The sequence below is a fragment of the Parasteatoda tepidariorum genome, chromosome 6 (assembly GCF_982258835.1).
Source record: "Parasteatoda tepidariorum strain Cologne lab strain chromosome 6, Ptep-v5.0, whole genome shotgun sequence".
In the NCBI taxonomy this organism is placed as follows: Eukaryota; Metazoa; Arthropoda; class Arachnida; order Araneae; family Theridiidae; genus Parasteatoda; species Parasteatoda tepidariorum.
In genome coordinates, this window is record NC_141760.1 from 100,669,879 (window position 1) to 100,690,185 (window position 20,307).

At 30.7% G+C, this 20,307-nt stretch overlaps 1 long non-coding RNA gene across 1 annotated transcript; it reads left to right on the plus strand.

Annotated features, from left to right (window-relative positions):
- The first annotated feature begins 11,579 nt into the window (after positions 1 to 11,579).
- Positions 11,580 to 17,075, plus strand: LOC122270745 (uncharacterized). Its single transcript, XR_015434801.1, has 2 exons — positions 11,580 to 11,831; positions 16,838 to 17,075. It is a non-coding gene; the product is annotated as an uncharacterized LOC122270745 (long non-coding RNA).
- The last annotated feature ends 3,232 nt before the right edge of the window (positions 17,076 to 20,307 follow it).

Genomic DNA, 20,307 nt, shown 5'->3' on the forward strand with positions numbered 1-20,307 from the left:
GATCGTATTGTACACGTTGCTGTTATTAACTTATTACGAGATGCAATTAATGATCCTGAATAATCATTAAAAAATATCCAAGTCATCAACTATTTTTTTGATTGTTAGGAGCTTACGAAACGGACCTTTTTATTTTTTAATCTAGTTTTGAAAAAGACTTCAATTGTGGTAAGTTTAATAAAGTTTTCATTTTATTTTCTACTAGGGGCTAAGTCCCCTGTTCGCTGCCACTCACCAATCCATTGCTTCGCAATAATTGTTGTTTTACGCTTGTGCCTCCACTTCTCACGTTCAAATAAAATTAACTATTGGTATTATAAATATTTAGATCTACCTGGTAAACAGAAGTAATTTTTCTCAATAATCATTCTTTAAAATAACATTTATATTGTTACAACATTATTTTGCTTAAACAAATTTGATGAGTTTACAACCGTAATTTAGTATTTTAGCTTACCAAACGGGCTGATATATTATATGCTATTTTTGATTGCATTTCATAGAGCATGAAGCTGATCGTTAAGTTCTAAATGATTTAACAGATCTCTTTAACTGTAATATATAACAGTATATTAATGTTATTAGCACAAAAATAATAATTGCAAAGCGGTTAAAAAGATTAGACCACATTTCTAAATAAATTTATCTTAAAATAATTTATCTTAAATTTACATAATAATTATAATAATAAAAAAACAATTTTGTTAGTTTCAAACTCTTGAATTAAAAGCTTAATTCGCGATCGCAACGCTCGAGTACGCCGTCTAGCGGGAGCCTGTAAATACCGGACATTAATTTATCACGTTTTCATTTAGTTCCATCAAAGTCATTGACTGAATCAGACGCCATTTTTTAGCAGCAAATAAGAAACAAAATTTCCCTAAGGAAAAGGCCGAAGAACTTAAAAAAATCTCCAGAATATTAGTAAATCTTTCAGGAACAGAACACGCCAAACATTTGAAGAAAAATTCCTCAATAATTTTTAATTTCTATTATCAACAAACTTGCAACTGATGACTTCCGATTTCGGATACTGTTACAGATGTGTGTATTAAGGTAAAATGCATTTCTTCTGTCTTCAATTCATTACGAATTAAAGTGAAGTCAACATTGCTTTCGTCATTCCAGTGAATAAATATGAATTCAGAACATACAGAATTGTAATAGTTATAGCATATTCTTCTTCGTTATAGAATAGTATATATTTCTGTATCCATATAATTCGGAAAACAACAATAAAAAATTATCCAAGTTACTTGAAATAGTGCCATTTGTGCTGATTCTTAATTAATTTAAATCGTTTTCTTGGTAAGTTTTTTTTTAATTTTGAAAGAATAAGTTCAACTAGAATTCAGCTATTCTGTTTTTAGCTACATATTCAAATTCATATCAATTATAAAATTTTGCTGTGTAGTATGTTATCTAAAAGTAATGAAGGTATAAACTATGTATCTATTATTTGAGAATAAAGTTTTCAAACAAGGAACTTATCATTTTGGAATTCTCCGGGAATCATAAATCAGGTAAGTGCAATGATTTTTACAATAAAAAATTTGCTTGTAAATATTTTTTTTTCATTTGATGATGGTTCTCTACAGAATGGTTTTTTACGTCTGATTAAGAACTATAAGAATAATAAAAAAAGAAACAATATGAAAGTTTTTATTTCAATGTAAAGAATTCTTAAAATCGTTTTTTTATCCTAAGAATTCTTTATTTTCCGTTTTTTAGTTTATAATTTTTTGATAAAAATTGTTCTCAAAATACTTTTTTTAAAAAATTAAATGTTATAACATTATGCGTTTATGTATACTTCTTGTATATTCCAATGCTTGAAGTAATATGATTAAGAAAAGTATGGAATAAAAATTCGGTACTTACGTATTAACGCCACCGCCGCTACAGATTTGGCGGTTTTTAAGTGCCGCTAATCTACACTTAAAATTTTTGCGACAATTCATAAAATAAAACACTTTATTTAAAATCAAAATAGTCCAGGATTTCGGTGGGAAAATGAGCCGATATAGAGTTTAGCATAGATTCAAAAACAATCATATCGCCATATGAACTCTGATAAATAAGATTCCAAATGAAAATAACATTTCCAAAAACGTACGTTTACCAAGATAAAGTTTTATGTTGTGGGAAATTGGTACATTTTCGTTTTTTTCGGTAAAATATTTCCCTCCTGAAAAAATAAAATTGCATCTTGTTTTGTTTTTGGCAAATCCCAAAGACGAATATTCGTAGCACTAAAAATGGCGACAAAATAGAATTTTTTTTTTTTTTGTTTTGTTTCATCAGCATTCTTTATTTTACGTTTTCTTAGGTTTCTAAATAATGATTTTTATTGAAACTTGAAATTTTTTGATAAAAAATTGTCAAAAAACGTTGTTTTACAAAATTAAATTTCATAAAATTATGAGGCTTATGTATACTTTTTGTTCATTTTAATTTTTGAACTAATATGATTCTTAAAACTATAGAATGTAAAGTTTAAATGGGCCTTTCATGTTATATCATTAAATTTAGTTAAACTATTTCTCGGGCAATTAGGTTTTAACTCTTATAAGAATATACATATTTTTTTCTGTTATGTACAAAATATTTTTCCGATGTGTTGTTTTGGATGTTCCTTCTCTAATAAAAAGGGATACCATTTTGTTTTCGGTTGTACAAGAAGAAGATCAAGCATTTTTCTTTTTTAAATTTAATAAGCCACATTAAAGAAGGAACGTTGCAATGCTACACGCTACATAACGACGTCTCCAGAGTAACTGAATGACGGTTCATATAGAAATCGCAGGTATGCGTCTCATACAACAACGCCCCCTATAGTTTCGTTGCGATCGCGAATACCTATATGATTTTTATTAATTTTATGCTGATGACGACCAAAACAATATGGAAATGAATGAGGAAAAAACTGGATCCTTGTACTTGATTTGCCGACCAATAAAAATGCACTGACAACAGTGGAAAACTGCAACACCATCATTAAAATTTTTGTATATAGTAAGATACTAGTAGGCTCCGCTCACAAACAACTGCAACTGTTCCTCATTTTTTCATTGTTTTTTCACCTAAAAAGTCAATATTTTCCACAAAAACAACAAAAAAAAAAATATTGTGAACAAAACATACAATTAAATTTTTACACAAGAACATTCCGATTTGTTACTCATAACAAAATAAACAATAAACCGGTATTTAGAAATAGTTATTTTTACTTGAAAGAAAATTAACCTAAGGAATAGAAATAGTGTGATTCAATAAAATAAATAAGTGAGACGTAATTTTACCCGTAAAAAAAATTCAATAGGGGAAACACTCTTTCATTATTTTTTACTTTTAAAAATGTAAATACACATTTTTAAGACTTACATCTGGCTACATCTAATCTTTCCTTTTTTCTCCGTTTATCTTATTTTGAAATCAAATCATAATCGAGCTTATAAAATAAAGATCTCGAGTAAGAAAAAATTTTTTTTCTACAGCAGTGGACTACAAATAGTCAATATTTAAAGCAAAAAACACAGGAGAAAAAATTCACAGAAAAAAGCACCTAACTGTAACTTCGAAACGATATCTCGTTTGGTTAACAAATCAAAATGGACACTTTCATCATGTCGAATTTCAAGTGGTAATTTTTTACTAACAGTTTAACAGTTAATAATTCTCAAACTAATAATAAAAATATTAGCTTTTTTTTTTATTTCGGCTTACACATTGTAAATTTTTTCGCACATTTGTAATTTAAAGTTTCTAGATTTTATAGTTTTAGAGCAACAAAAACAAAATGTAACGCAAAGTTGGATTCCTGAAACCGCGGTGGCATCGACGTTTTACGAATTTTAAAATACAGAGAGAAAAACTTCCAATATTTAATTTTTTTAATTTTGATTGATTTTACGCAGATTAAATTATTTTTTGTTTTGGAAAATCTTCCTGGAGATAATCTTTGAATTGTATAGCCTTATATTTAGGACAGGACATTGTTCAATTTATTTTTTTTTATCGTCGTATTCGCACTTGTACACATTTCTATAAATATAGGAAAAAATATAGAAAGGACGCCACACTTAGATTACTTAAGGTCAATACATGAATATCAATAATGATAAATTGTAAAATTAGGTCTATCTCTGTATATATCTTTCTTAGAACTTCAGAGCTTTGTATCCTGAAATTAGGACAGTGGGGTGAAAGAGATTAGTGGGACAATTTTAGTCCTCGATTCTGAAGTACGTCCGAAATTTTTCAATTAAATCGTTAGGGAGAATCATTTGAAAAATGGAATTTTTTCAGTGGTTAAGCGTCAGCCATTGTTTAAAATACTACTGCACTTTACTATAGATGATTCTATTTTTTTTCCAAATGTCTTAAAGACATCAGTGGACATATATTCGTTATGTCAGATAAATTCAATGACAAGGTTAACGTGCTAACATGGCTGGACTATGTTCCAAAATTCGTTTTTTTTTTTACTAAGGTTGGTTAATATTTATTGACTAAACTAAAAAAATAAGCCTATATACTAACCAGCACAGTTAATAAAGAAAATATTCGTTTTTGGGGAACTGTAGAAAATAGTTATTGACTCAGAAGACGCCTAATTAATTTTGGTAATTGGACAACTGGTATTCTGAAGGTTTCAGAAAATATTTTTTTTTTCTAATGGAAGCAAAGATAATGTATTAACGAAGTTAAATCAAGAGAACTTTTCTCCACCACTACTTATAAAAAATGTAAACTGCATATTAAAGGACAAATAGAGAAATGGTTTATATGCTCCAAAATCCTTATCAAAATCTTATGAGAATTCTATTTGTCTTTAAAATTTCAGATTTTGTTTGCTTTCACTGATAAATGTCAACACACAAAACTCAAATGTTGTAGAGGATGCAATAGGTACCAAACAAAGTATTATGATAAGTTTGGTAACTATTAGAACTGCACCATCTCTTAGTAGTTATGATATATTTACTGCGGAAATAGGTATCTTACTGCCCTTCGAAAGGGATAAGTATCGAAGGAAATTACTTGAAAAAAGTAATTTGTAACCATCATGAGTTGGCCACAAGCGAAAAGCATCATTCATGAGATTGAAAACAATTTTTATTTTGGGTGACTACTAAAAACGTGTTTCAAAGGGGAAGGTATTCATTCTACTTACTGTAATATTTCATTTCAGTGATATTTTGCCCAGAAAATATTTTTTTAAACAGAAGATTCGTTCCAGATCTAGGTCATGTATATAAGACGGTCTTAATAGTAAGCAGGGCCCCCACGCACAAAATTTTTTGGGCCCCTATAACATTCCATACTGTTTAAAAATCGAACTAAAAAACTTCATTTAACATAAAAATAAAGCATTTTGAGATATACAACAATTTTAACAAACTTAAACACATTTTTTATTACCTAAAAAAACTCAATTCACATAAAATAAAGCATTTCTAAACTATGTATATTTTTAAAAAAATTGAGGTAATAAACGAGTTGCAGTCTTCAAATAATAAAATAATTTTCAACACCAAAAAAACTAATTAAAATAATTAAATTTTTAAAAAAACATAAGGGGTATAACAAAAAAAAAATCAAGAGGTATGAATTACTTCGTTAAAACTATTAAAGTTATTAAAACATCTTTCAATGCATATCAGACATAACCAGCTTAAAAGTTGCTGTCCCATAGGGCTGCGTAATTCTTAACTCTTTCAATTATTACTTTATTCAACTAATTATAAATACTAAACAGAGTGGGTGGTGGTCAAGCATATTTAGAGATATTATGACTTAGACAGTTCAGTACCTAAGAACTTCAACATAGAATAGATTTCGGTTGACTTTTTAAGTTTTCCTGGTGATGAACTATTCAAATTATTGGTGTCTGCATGATAATCAATCACTATTTGTAGGGAAACGAGAATATATTCATTTAAAAAATATATATAATGCAATGCTGTTTATTATTAGTTTTTTTAATACAATTTATAAGAAGTCAAATTCCAAAGGGCCCCCTGAGTGCTTGGGACCCCCGGGCACTGATCCATGCGCAAAGACGGTACTGATTCATATGGGTATGTCGCACAATTGTGTGGGAAAGATTTGACAAGAAATTGCTGCACAGTATAACGCTACAGAACTGGTTTATGATCGAAGTACTAAAATATCTCAGTGAAAACATTGTGAATCAATAAAAACCTCTCAACAGTAAACTGATAAAAAAGATTAAAAAAAAGAGCCTGATAAGAAATTCTACGTCATTATTTTTTGTTAAGAGTATCATAAAGATTAACAGTTGTTTATAAACAAGGATGACAATGTGTTCCTCAATTTATGATCCCTAAAAAATCATTTCCAACTAAGCTTCATTACTAAATAAACATTCTGTACAAAACATTTTTTAGCAGTTTCACTGAGAGAAACACTTAAAATCGCCACATAACATTTTTAAGACATGTTTTTATTGGGTGTCTTATTTTTTTCTTTCTTTCTTTGAACTTGACAAGTTTGACAAATAATACGATTTGTATAAATTTATTTATAGCCTCGTAGCCTTTGTTAGACTTTATAATTACTGCGTCACTATGGCAACCGGTACTAAGAATGATTCTTCATAAAATGAGGGAATTAATAAATGCATGTATGGGTGTTTCTCACCAAATATGACAGTTTGCTGTAACTGCCACAGAAATCTAATATCGTGCAGTAAAATGATGAATTTCGCATGTGCAAAAGGAATGATTTCCTAAGTGTTTTCTTTTGTCTTTTTTTTTAATAACCGTCTATGAACAGCCGGCCCAATTTTGGGTTTACGACAGCTATTGTTCAGCTCTGTAGCCTTGTAATTTTGAAACCGATCCAGAAGACAAGGGAACTCCTGGATTAAGAATTGATGAGCCCTTCGTGAGAAGCTTTAAGATGGAACTAACCCTTATTTTCTTTGCATGGGGAGGAAAACCACGAAACCTCCTATGGTTAGACCGACAGCAAGGGGAATCTAACCAATGAGGATGCCTATCACTAACTCATGAGGATACCCTGCCACCGAGGATATTTTACGTCAGCACTGCTGTCCGTGCGAGCCGGATGCAGATTTCGTATCGACCAGTCATCGCTGGATTTCAAGCCTGGTTCACCTAGTTGAAAGGCGAACGAAAAAATAAGTTTTTCAGTCAAAAGTTTACATGTCACACGAAAACATGTCATTCTCCCAACCATTTATTTGAATTTTTTTTATGAGCTACATAAATGACCCTAGCACTAATTATTTTTGTTTAAATGTATGATTGGTAAACCATTTCGTTAAAATATATCCAGTAGGAAATAAGATGAAAATTTCAGAGAAAAATCCATTTAACTATATTTTATAAAGAACAAGTAGAATTTTATGCTGTCATTTTCCTGCCTTCTTACATCATCATTAACTATCCAAACATCATTATTATCCAAACTATATTGGCCAGTCAAAGTTATAATAAATAGTGTTATTGTTAAGTAAAAGTGTTAGGCCTAAGAGAAGATGAACATAGAAGTTAAAAGCTATAAAATAATAAAATGTCTGTAAAATTTTAAAATAATAATGTTACAAACTACACTGCTTTCTGTAAGGTTTTAATTAGGGTTTCTAAATAAATAATTAAAAAAAAACTATTCTAAGGATTTTAAAATAAAAAATAAAATTTTTGAAAGTTTTTCGTAATTTTTGAAAATTACTCATATTTATCTGTGTTAACTAATTTATGTAACTAAAAATTATTCAAAAGCAAAAAAAAAAAAGTTTTTTTCGAAAAGCAATTAAATGCAATTTTAAATTTTTATAAATGAAAAGAATATTTAAGTTGTTAAGATCTAAAGCTACATTACTAAATTTATTATAAATAAAACTACGGAATTTTATTCTTCGAGAAACTTTCTTCTTGTGCCAAATATTCAACTGCTCAAAAATCTAATTTTACAAAAAAACTTGAAAAAATTCAAAATTTTAGCTTCCTTAGCAGTCGATTGCATATTCCCTTTGGCTAGATGTCAGGGACCATAGCTCCCTTCCCCCTCCCAGCACCCCACTGATTACAAGTGAACAAACTTTTTTGGTCGATAGCCGTAGAGTGCAGAAAAAGTTTTGACTTTTACTGATCGCAATAAATTCTGATTTAATATCAATAATTTAATAATTTCTTAATGTTATAAATTGCCCAACTTTTCTTGAAAATTAAAATTCACAGAAAAATAAACAATGAGAATTAGGAGAAACTTACGTAAAACTGACGGATTTTGCACTGTACTGATGTTTTGTTTTAAAAAAAGTTCATTAAAGAAGGAAACGTAAAATGAACTTTCTATTCGATTTGGGGCCCCTCTCTGATGCGAGAGCCCGGGGCAACTGCCCCGTATGCCCCTGCCTTAGTCAGGCTCTGACCTTTTAAACAGATGAATATGTTAAAATGGAAGTATCCAATTCATGACATGAAAATTCAGATGAAAACTATTTTAACTAAATTAATATGATAGTAGATTAAAAAAGTTTTTGTATTGATATGTCGTTAATAAAATCATAATGAGAAAAATTCAAAGATAGGTGTAGAAATGTGCGATATATATGCATTTACTCTTATACTAAATTTGCTTTCAGCAAATGAATAAATGAAATAATATGTATTTATTATTTGGGTTTGTAAGCTATGTATTTTATCGAAGCATAAAATTACAAACAGAATATGAACATTTTCTTACAAATAACGCATAATTCTTCAAATGGCTAAATTGAGCATTATTGAAGTTTAACTTCCTAGTAAATAAAGCACGAGTTAATATTGAGACAAATGTTTTTTAAAAAAAATTGTAATTAATTTTTTTAAAAGTATGTTTTTTCATAAAAAATATATTTTTAGTTTTACATAACTCAACAAAAAACTCACTTAAGAACATTTTATTACATTTTCAGTATAAATTATTGATTTATTTTTGATATTCAAAAAAAGCATGTATAAATAAAATGATCATCGGTAACAGACTGAAAGTCGTGCTTGTTATAGCTCAATTTTAATTTTCAATCACTCTGGGAACGACTTTTAGGCATAAATGTTATGATATTCGGCCGAGTACCCTTAATCGGTCGGGTAATAAAATCAAATTTTATTGCGTACTGATCGGGTAACAAATAAAATATTTGCCGGGTATCTGAAATCAGCGGAATTCTATTTTTACCGGGTACTCAGACCCGGTATAACTTTATTTCAAACATTGTCATACGTGCAATTACTTTAAAAATTTTGATTTTGAGCTCATCAAAGACAACATAAAATATAGGCCGGCAACCGCCTTTTTCCTATCCGACGGAGTTTTGTCCCGTAAATTTTGTAAATAGCTGTAAATACTTGTAAATAATTTTGCGCATTTATTATGTATTTCTCCTTTTCTCTGAGGCTATGTGGCTACTGTGCACATGAGAAGCTCGGGGGTAATACCTCGAAGGGAGGCGAGGCAGTCTGCCACAAAGCCTCTTCTCTCTCTCAAACTTGTTTGTTCACTACTTCATTTTAATTTTCTCTCAGTAAAAGATACTGAACCCCAACTTCCACCTTTCAGTTGCGCTTCGGCGATTTATCATTTATTTCCACTCAGATGAATTAGTTGGAGCCCCTAGCGGGGCTGATGCTAAGATAACCAACACATATGAGTATGAGATTTCAAACATGTTCTCGTTCGATAAGCTTTAAAGAAAAAACACAATTTCAAAAAAGAGAAAGAAAAAAAAAGAAGAAAAAAAAAACGCTGAAAAATTTAAATTGTTTTATAACTTGAATCAGTACTACTTAAACACTTGAATGCTGTAATTTCTGTGATTTTTTAATCTTTATTGAAACTAAAGGTGAGGGCCACATCAAGTTCCTTGACTGCAGGTTGAGTACTCATAAAATGTACAAAATTATAAACATGCAATTTTGGGGTAATGTAAATTTTTTTTTTCATAATGAATGAAATATCCTTGCCATCTGGCTAAACGTGAGAGGTTTTTGTGATTTTCCTCTTTATGTAACACACATGCCGGTTAGTTCCATGAAAAAGTCCCCCACGAAGGCAAATGTCTCTCAATACATGATCCAGAAGTTCCCTGGTCTTTTGGATTGGGTTCAAAATTACTAGTCTATGTTCTACAACATAGTGTGAATATGTCATATTATTAATCGTAGACAAGTTATTTGTAATTTAAAATTTATATAAGATGTTTGATTGCGAGGAATTTAAATGCTAATTTCTAAACATAATTTTTTTCAAAAATATCGACTATCGACTTAGCTCATGATTTCACAAACAGCATCCCTCAAAGAGTGCTTTGGGAGCAGTCTCTTGAAATGTGTAAACAGGATGTTGCTTATTTAATTTCAATACTTTATACACCTGAGAAGACCATATGCCTCCATATGTCCTTGGGCTGCTTCTTTGAAGGTAGCAGCACCGTGGGAAAGCCCCCTTTTTTGATGAGGGGAGAGGAAGGAACTATCGAAACTCTACATAAAATGGGGTCAGAAAGGAAGGCATGGTAAATAGGGCGTTGTTGTAAAAGCAGATGGTCAAAGAGAAAACGATCACAAGCGATTCAAAACTTTTCTCAGTCGTTTTTTGTTAGAAGGGTATTTTTAAACACTTATCCCCCCTCTCCCCATGCAAAGAAAGGAAAAGTCTTTTGACTTTTTAAGAAACGTTCCACCTCATCAGTAAGTTAGAAAAAAAAAAAAACTTTTTTTTCAGTTCTTGTTATTATTCTTTATACATATTTGTTTTACATGCATAGAAGAAATTGGAAACTTATCGTTATAACTTCTTTTTAGTTTCATCCATTTAATAAATTAATTTTTTTAATTCCAAACGATTTTTTAAGAAAATTAATGTTCAGGATCATTTGATCATGTTTAAGCAATTATTTCTTACAAAAAATTAGCAAATTAGCAAGCGATATAATAAATGTTATAAGAAAAAAAAATTGATTACTAGGAATGCTAAACTTTTGATCCAGTTGGAAAACTTTTTTACGTACAATCGTATCACTCGCTTATGTGAAATAATTCCATGTGAAAATTTTTTTTTGATTATTTATTATTCTTTACTTTAATAATTGTTGAAAAAAAATTCAAATCGTACAGTGTATGCAAATTTTTAAACCATTTTAATCTACGTAATTTTAAATGAAAAATTTTAATATAATCTGTCAACTAATTCTTTATAAATACAGATCTAAAAATATGACTCTCAGATGACAAAATAAGCAAAAAGTTCATGATTTTTGACATGAACTTTTGACAACTAGGGGGGGGGGTCAATTTTTATTTTTGGAATTACGGCTATCTCTTACCTCTCCTTTGAATTTAAGGGAATCTAAATATATCAAAAAATGGTGTGTTTATTCAGAGAAAGTAAATTTTAGGGTCAGACTTCATAACTTAAAATAACGTTAGCTCAAATTAATAAGCATCGGACCATTAAAATCATGTCCTTATACCTGAAAAGCTGATTATTAGATCAAAATTGTAAGTTTTTTTTTTCACGCTCTACATCATGAAAATATCTTATCTCATTTTTTTGTCTTTATAACTTTTTTTACTTTTATAAACTGAAAGTTATTCATTGCGATCATATTTCCGTGACATATATCAGACTAAAACACAGGACAAATGAATTTCCAACACCTGTTATCGGCAAAATGTGACATTCTCAATGCTATTTCCCTCATTATGTTATATTATACAAAATTAATCATTAAAATTTCATTTCGTTCGTGGAAGTTCGTCCTAACACTCAAAAGCTATTTCTTGAAACGAATAAAAGTAAGTAATAGACTATTATTTACTTGTTTTAATGTACAATGATGAAAAGAAACGGATATTTTTCTACTTTTTTCTTTGTTGAAATTTATGGTAGTATTCCCAGATAGCAAAATAAGGTTTATTTTCACTCAGCAAAGCAGGGCTCGAAAAAACTCAGAAATTTTACCCGTCCTCGAGGACGGCTTATCCAACAATGTACCGGTCCTCCTTTGAAACTAACCCGTAGTTTCTAAATAAATAAAAATATAATTTTCTCTTATTTATTACAAACATTTATATAAATTGCACAATGAATTAATAGTTACTAGGATTACAAATACTAGGATTACATTATGCAGTAATAAAAGAAATACTAGGTTACTAATAGTAACCTAGTATTTCTTTTATGAAATAATTTACTTCTTTTATGAAATAATTTAAATGACAAAGGTCAAGTTATCTGGAATGTCAATTTATCCGAGGGTACTGCGTTTTTTAAATGAATCAAATATGACGTTTGCCAGTTCCACAATCAAGCCAATGATTTACAGAGGTTTCTGCACAGAAATCTGAAAGGGGTTTTTAGGTAGATGTTCATAATTGCGTTTAACGCTTCTTGTTTAAGACCAGTAGGGGAGAGTGGGGTCAATTGTAACATTTTTTACTTAACTATTTTTAACTAACAAAAAATCCAATAAATTATTAGTATTAATTGACAGACGATTAAAATAGACTATCCTCTACCAGAAAAAAAAATAAATACCTTATTTTAAATGTTATTATATTAGTTATTAACAATTTTTGACAGTCGAACACTTGTTACAATTGATCCCACTTACGGGGTCAATTGTAACAGTTCATAAATTCAACTAAAACGTAGTTAATTATACATATTATCATAGTTGTGATATGCTTTTTTAATGATCAAAATAGTAGTGATATTTTAGGAGAAAAAATAATAATGCGCAGAGACCTAAACGGTTAAACTTTTAACTTTTAGGGGTTAAAAATTTTAATTTATGCTGTGAAAGGTGACAAATAAAATAATGCACATGCAACATAATACAGTCGAACTCGTTTATAACGAGCACAAAGGGACCGTAACATGTACTCGTTAAATCCGAGTGCTCGTAATAAACGGGTCCTTAAGGCAGGCGTGCAACCAGATGAGGGGGAGGGGAGAGGTCAAATTATTGAGTTTACATAAAACTTAATTAATACTTACTTACTTTAATTAATTTAATTAAATACTTTTCTTAATTTAATGACAACTATCCCCCCCCAACCAGCAAAAAATTTCTAGTTGCTCTACAGTCTTAAAGGAAAGAAGCAATAAACGGAAAGAAAAATAAAGGAAAAGATTCTTACCAAAACATTTATTTTTTTCATTAATCTACATATTTAAAATAGTAGTTTGTTAGCTTACTTTGAAGTTTCAGTTCGCGGTTTTTTTTTATTTCGCGCGCATTTCATATCATTTTGAAAAAAAGATTGCAAGACAGAAAAATAATGCTCGCTAAAACCGGGTCTTGCTCGTTAAAAGCGACTTCTGTTCCATAGACTTAACATTCATCCAACCAAATATTCTCGTTTCCCTCGGTAAATCCGAGTTCTCGTTAGATCCGAGCTCGTTATAAACGAGTTCGACTGTATAAATGATATAGGAAACTATTGGTGGTTCTTAAAGAGTTAAGTAATGGATTGTAAACATAAGATTATTTATTTTCAGCTGTAACAATCATCCCTTTACTTATTGTTACAATCGTCCCCAAGACGGCATTTCAGCTTCATTTGTTAAAAACAATGCTAGTTAATTAACAAAACTAATCTTTTTTCTTTGAAATGTTAATTAAGGTGTCCACTTACATATTCAGCTAATAATTTTTATTTGTTTAAACAAAATTACTTTGTTACAATATAATATTCCAATACCAAAAAAAGTACTTACGTAGCGTGAAAATATCTTTTGTGATGTAACTCTTTCAAAAGTACATAAAAATAGTTGCCAGCAGGGGTGTACATGTAAATTTATTAAATACACCTTGTGCGCCACCTAGGAGCCAAATCTAGAACCCGACACTCGAAATTTTTGCTCTGTTACAATCGTACCCTGTTACAATTGACCCCACTCTCCCCTACGTAATGTTTTTTTTTTTTTTTTTTTTTTTTTTTTTTTTTTTTTGTAAATTCATAGCTGAAAAGCCCCTTTCAACTGCTGCAGTACTCCCAGACAGAGAAAATATCTTGCAAGATAACTCTTGCAAGATAACTAAAATTGAAAATGTATCACGAATATTAACGGGAAAATGGCTGTCCGCGCGGACGTCGTATTCGAGAAATTCGTTGTCCGCGGGGAATTTTTGACCGCTGAGGACGGGAGGACGAGCCCTGCAGCAAAGAGCTTTTAATGTAAATCTGAAAAGGTTTGTAAAGCGGTTTACGTGTAACAACTTCTAACCTAAAAACGAGATCTGTGACAGTCTGCTCTATTCTAAGCACATTACCCTAATCCAAAAACTTGGTAAACAACCTTCTATATAAAAACCTTAAATCGAGGTTGACTTGGGGTTTTCAAGATTGAAAAAATCCTTTGATAAAGCTAGTCTCAAGATGAGAATAATTTTAAATCTAGGTAAATATAAGGTTTCTTTTCGCAAAGTTTTCTATGCTCAGCTAAAATCTACCTTGTCATGAAATTTTAATAGACAATGCAAATTTGATCCTTTCGCCAGTGTGATGTCAACTAAAACGCCATTATGGACTTAAGTGACCCTTTCACCTGGGCGACTATACTTTTTAAAAAAGCTCTAAAATAATTTTTAATCCTTTTAGGATGAAAGGTTTGAAACTGCAATATTTTTGCTTTATTGAAAAAAGGTTTTTAGTACTGACATTTTCGTGACGATAAAAGGAAAGTTCCGACACAAGGTTACCGTTAGGTTACATGCTTTCTGGGATTAAAAGGTACAGTTTAGCAATTACTGTAATCCTCATTAGATTTTTAAAGATTTATATTATTATTGCTATAGCATAGTATAGTAAGTATAGCAGTTTGCTATTAAGTAAATGTTGGCGTTTTTAGCAAAAAATTTCCTTTCAAAGGTGAAAAATTAACGAAATTCATCTTTGTAACTCAAGTCTTACTATGTAATTACGTTTCAGAAAGAAAAATTAACGGAATACTTGTTCATGATGCAGTGTCGGTGTTACCACTCATGCATCCAGAGCAGGAGCTCGAATTAGCAAAATATCGCCCTAATCTGTTAATCCAGTGCAGGATTTAAAATGCACAATTCGCAAGTCTCTTTGAATAAAATTCAAGGCAATGCACCCAAAAAAATTTGGAATGACGATAATCTGTATTGGAAATGTATCTCTTTTAACAGTAATGAATCATTGTTATTTTAAACAATAGTTATGTTTTGTGGATTTACTTTTAATCATGTGAAACAATGTGAAATCTTCTCTGTTTATAGTTAAAAGACAAGATCAAAATTACGTTATGCGAATGTGACAAATATATTGTAACTTATAGGGTGAGCAAAATAATCAGATATAGCAGAACGTTATTTGAACTAACATCCAGCGCATGCGCATAAGAAGCAGAGTGACAGTCAGGTGGTACGTCACCAGTGAACCGGTTGTTGGACAACTCTATATGCACAGTTGGGTACGCTGCTCCCGCCATTCTATTCTTTTTTTCTAGGTCGAAATGTGCGAAATTCTTTGATATAAATGTTTTCTCCAAGAAATATTTTAATGAATAGTACAGTACTGTTTACCAATGGTATGAAAATGCGGAACACACCAACAATAAATAAAAAAGAAAACTTTTTTCTCCCTTACAATTGCAGTATAGTTTGTCTATGGTAAGAACTCCCACCACCGCAAAGTCTGAAGCTATATGCTGCTATGGAAACAAGAACAGCGCATTTCAGAAAGAGTACAGTTTGTCTACTGTAAGAATTCCTCCCACCACGAAGACTGAGGCCATCTGCTGGTATGGAAACAAGAATAGCTCATTTCAGGGAGAGTAGCTGCTCTTCACCCTAAGGCTAAACACAGTAGACCGAAGAAAAAGATTCCCTTTCTCTCGCCTACCTGATCCAAAATTTGCCCCAAGCAATGAATCCACACCCCATCTTGAAATAGTTATACCTCGTTACCATAGTCACCGCCACGGGTCCAGACGAATGACTAGGAGAGTTCTTACTTTAGACAAACTATAGTGGCGAGTAGGAAAGAATAGTGCAAACCCGTTCAAGAACCTCTGTTGTTGTATTTTATTCTGGCTACGGTACCCAAAATGATTGACCTTCTTTAGGTGAAACCCCGACTTCATAAATAAAGTTCATTAAGTGCTTCATTAAATTAAGAAACACTACTTATCATTTTGAAAATATTTAATGAGAGAAAGGAGATTATGTTTATCAATAATTGTCTTAATTTCGGTGTTGCAGAGAATGAAATTTACAAGAGTGGAGCGGCATTTCGACTAATTCTGAGTTTGCTTAGGTGGATGTATAAGCTGGAAATGAATAAAATAAACTCAATTATGGTTCTCGGAGAAATGAAAAAGAACTGATATTAATCCCCTGATTGATTGAATGGCTATGAATGGCATTTCTTTATACCTAAGTTAATTATTTTCGTTGAAATGAAAAATTTTATAGAAAATACTAGGGCAATTTTTTTTTTGCGGATGCTTATCTTTTCATATTTTTTTTCAATACACTGTTTTCTGAAAATAAATATTTTTTTAAAATAATCATTCTTTTTCACTGATGCTTTACTTGAATAATTTCACTTAAATAAATAAAAGATAAAATAAATATCGAATTGTTGATCTAATGAAAATATAGTAAAGCAAGCTTTAAAAAACATTACTGGTTTAAAAAAATCCAACTATCGGAACCCCTTTGACCCTTCTGTGGAACCCTGGGTTCCGTGGAACACCTCTTAGGATGAGCTGACTATTTTTTTAAACTAAATTAAAATTTTTGACTTATTTCAAATTTCTTTTGCAGATGTCCAACGCAACATTATTCATTGCGTACATTGGAATAACACTTTTACTGACTATTGGTATTCTTTGCTTGGTTAAAAAGCTAGTCCATAAACTAGGGAGGAAAAAATCGAAAAAAATCTTCTACCTGTTACCAGAGTTCCCACATGTTGAAACGAAAGTTTCACAAGATTCGCCTGACCATCCTTATTATCGTGTACTTCAAGAATATGAGAATAAAATAAAATGTTTAAAATTTTTACATGGTTCTTTTCTTTTTTTGAAATGAATTGGAAAAAAAAGACACCAGTAAGAAATTAAATGATTTCGGTTGATATAACAATATTTAACGCTACAATATTTAAAAAATACCTTCTCAGGACATATCGCGAATACCATGTGTCGTAAAATTTTTTATCGTGTTTTATTATATATACGATATTACCGACAACGATTAATGTCGATTACAAACAAATTGCGAAAATTATACATAATTATTGGATATTATGTAAGCACATAAAGAGAGTGAAGACTTTTATGCCTAGCAGCAGAAAAGAGAACAAGGAATAAAAACAACGCTTCTGTAAGATCATAAAATCCTCCTTGTTTTTTACATTTAAAATGCTCTTCTCGGTAAGAAAAAGATTAAATTTGAGGTAAAAAGAGGTTAGAAAAATTTCATCACGCATTTTCAGATCCTAAGAAATTTGGCACTCAAAGAAAAGAAATTAAAGAAAGTTTAGTCTTAAGAAGGTCTTAAGAAAATTTGGCACAAAATTGTATAAATTGATCCAAATTGTATAATAATTAGAAAACAAAGGAGATCAAGGTCTATAAAGATATAGAATAAAATAAACATTGAATTGTTTAAAAAACTTCATATCATATTTGTATTAATTGCTTAATTTGAGGAGGTCATTTAGCGGACATTTTAATGATTTTTAATAATTTTCTGGTTCAGAAGAGAACTTTGATATAAATACCAAGTTAAAGGAGAGGTGTCAAAATTTTCAAAAACGTATACATATGCTGAAAAATATTTATTTAACATTAGCAAAAAAACATTTTTCATCCCTTTCACCCTAGCTAGTTAGCACAGGTGTCGCTAAAATCGAGGATGGTGTAAATATGATATGACGCGGGTTAAAAAAAAATGTGTATCCCACAATTCATGTCTACTATGGTTTATTTCAGTTATAAGAATTGCTCTCCCTTGTTTTCAAATTATTATTAATTGCTTCATTTGAGGAGGACATTCAGCGGACACTTGAATAATTTTTAATAATTTTTTGGTTCACAAGAGAACTTTGATATAAATACCAAGTCAAAGGAGAGGTGTCAAAATTTTCAAAAACGTATACATATGCTGAAAAATATTTATTTAACATTAGCAAAAAAACATTTTTCATCCCTTTCACCCTAGCTAGTTAGCACAGGTGTCGCTAAAATCGATGATGGTGTAAATATGATATGACGCGGGTTAAAAAAAAATATGTATCCCACAATTCATGTCTACTATGGTTTATTTCAGTTATAAGAATTGCTCTCCCTTGTTTTCAAATTATTATTAATTGCTTCATTTGAGGAGGTCATTCAGCGGACACTTGAATAATTTTTAATAATTTTTTGGTTCACAAGAGAACTTTGATATAAATACCAAGTCAAAGGAGAGGTGTCAAAATTTTCAAAAACGTATACATATGCTGAAAAATATTTATTTAACATTAGCAAAAAAACATTTTTCATCCCTTTCACCCTAGCTAGTTAGCACAGGTGTCGCTAAAATCGATGATGGTGTAAATATGATATGACGCGGGTTAAAAAAAAATGTGTATCCCACAATTCATGTCTACTATGGTTTATTTCAGTTATAAGAATTGCTCTCCCTTGTTTTCAAATTATTATTAATTGCTTCATTTGAGGAGGACATTCAGCGGACACTTGAATAATTTTTAATAATTTTTTGGTTCACAAGAGAACTTTGATATAAATACCAAGTCAAAGGAGAGGTGTCAAAATTTTCAAACACGTATACATGTGCTGAAAAATATTTATTTAACATTAGCAAAAAAACATTTTTCATCCCTTTCACCCTAGCTAGTTAGCACAGGTGTCGCTAAAATCGATGATGGTGTAAATATGATATGACGCGGGTTAAAAAAAAATGTGAAGCCCACAATTCATGTCTACTATGGTTTATTTCAGTTATAAGAATTGCTCTCCCTTGTTTTCTAATTATTATTAATTGCTTCATTTGAGGAGGTCATTCAGCGGACACTTGAATAATTTTTAATAATTTTTTGGTTCACAAGAGAACTTCGATATAAATACCAAGTCAAAGGAGAGGTGTCAAAATTTTCAAAAATGTATACATGTGCTGAAAAATATTTATTTAACATTAGCAAAAAAACATTTTTCATCCCTTTCACCCTAGCTAGTTAGCACAGGTGTCGCTAAAATCGATGATGGTGTAAATATGATATGACGCGGGTTACAAAAAAAATGTGTAGCCCGCATTTTATGTCTACTCTGGTCAATTTCGGTTATAGGAATTGCTCTCACTTGTTTTCTAATTGATATTAAAAAACATATTATAAAATAAATTCCATTAATAGGTCATTTTATAGTCGACCCTTGCAGGGTTTCGAAACCAGGACTTCCGGGACATCATGTCAACCTTGCCCACAGCGCTACCAACAGCGCCACGCTACACATACCAACCCCGTGAATATTTAGCTTAAAGCACCTTCTCCCGGTTAGTCAACAAAACTTATTTTGGCCTATTGAGGGCCCACTAATTAGTTTATGAAAAAATGATCTGGTACAATTGTTTGATACATTAAACTCTAATTTCGGGCTGTGTTAGAAACTTATAGGATAATATTATAGGGAGTAACGGGGTGAGATGTGTGCGTGCCTCCCGATACGACTTTTGTCCCTTTTTCAGCCATTATTCGCTCTTTAAAAAAGAAAAATAATTATTTTCATATATAGAACACTTTATTCACTTAAAAATATTGACAACGAAGTTAAAAAAATGCATAAAATAAAATAAATAAATAAACAAAAATTATAAAAATTTTTATCAGTTTATTAGCTATTATTCGCTACTTTATAACTGAAAAATAGATATTTCTATATACAGAACGCTTGATTCACGTTAAATTGTCGAAAAGTGTATTAAAAATCATAATATAAGATAAATAATAAAAAAATTAAAGTCGACCCTTGAATTGTTTCGAACCCTGGACTTCCGGGACTACATATCAACCTTGCCCACCGCGCTACCAACTGCGGCACGCTACACATACTAGCCGCGTGAATACTTAGCTTAAAGCATCTTCTCCCGCTTAGTCAACAAAACATATTTTGGCCTATTGAGGGCCCACTAATTGGATTATAAAAAAATGCTTTGGTACATTTGCTTGATACATTTAACTCTAATTTTGGGCAGATTTAGAAATTTATAGGTTAATATTATAGGGAGTAACG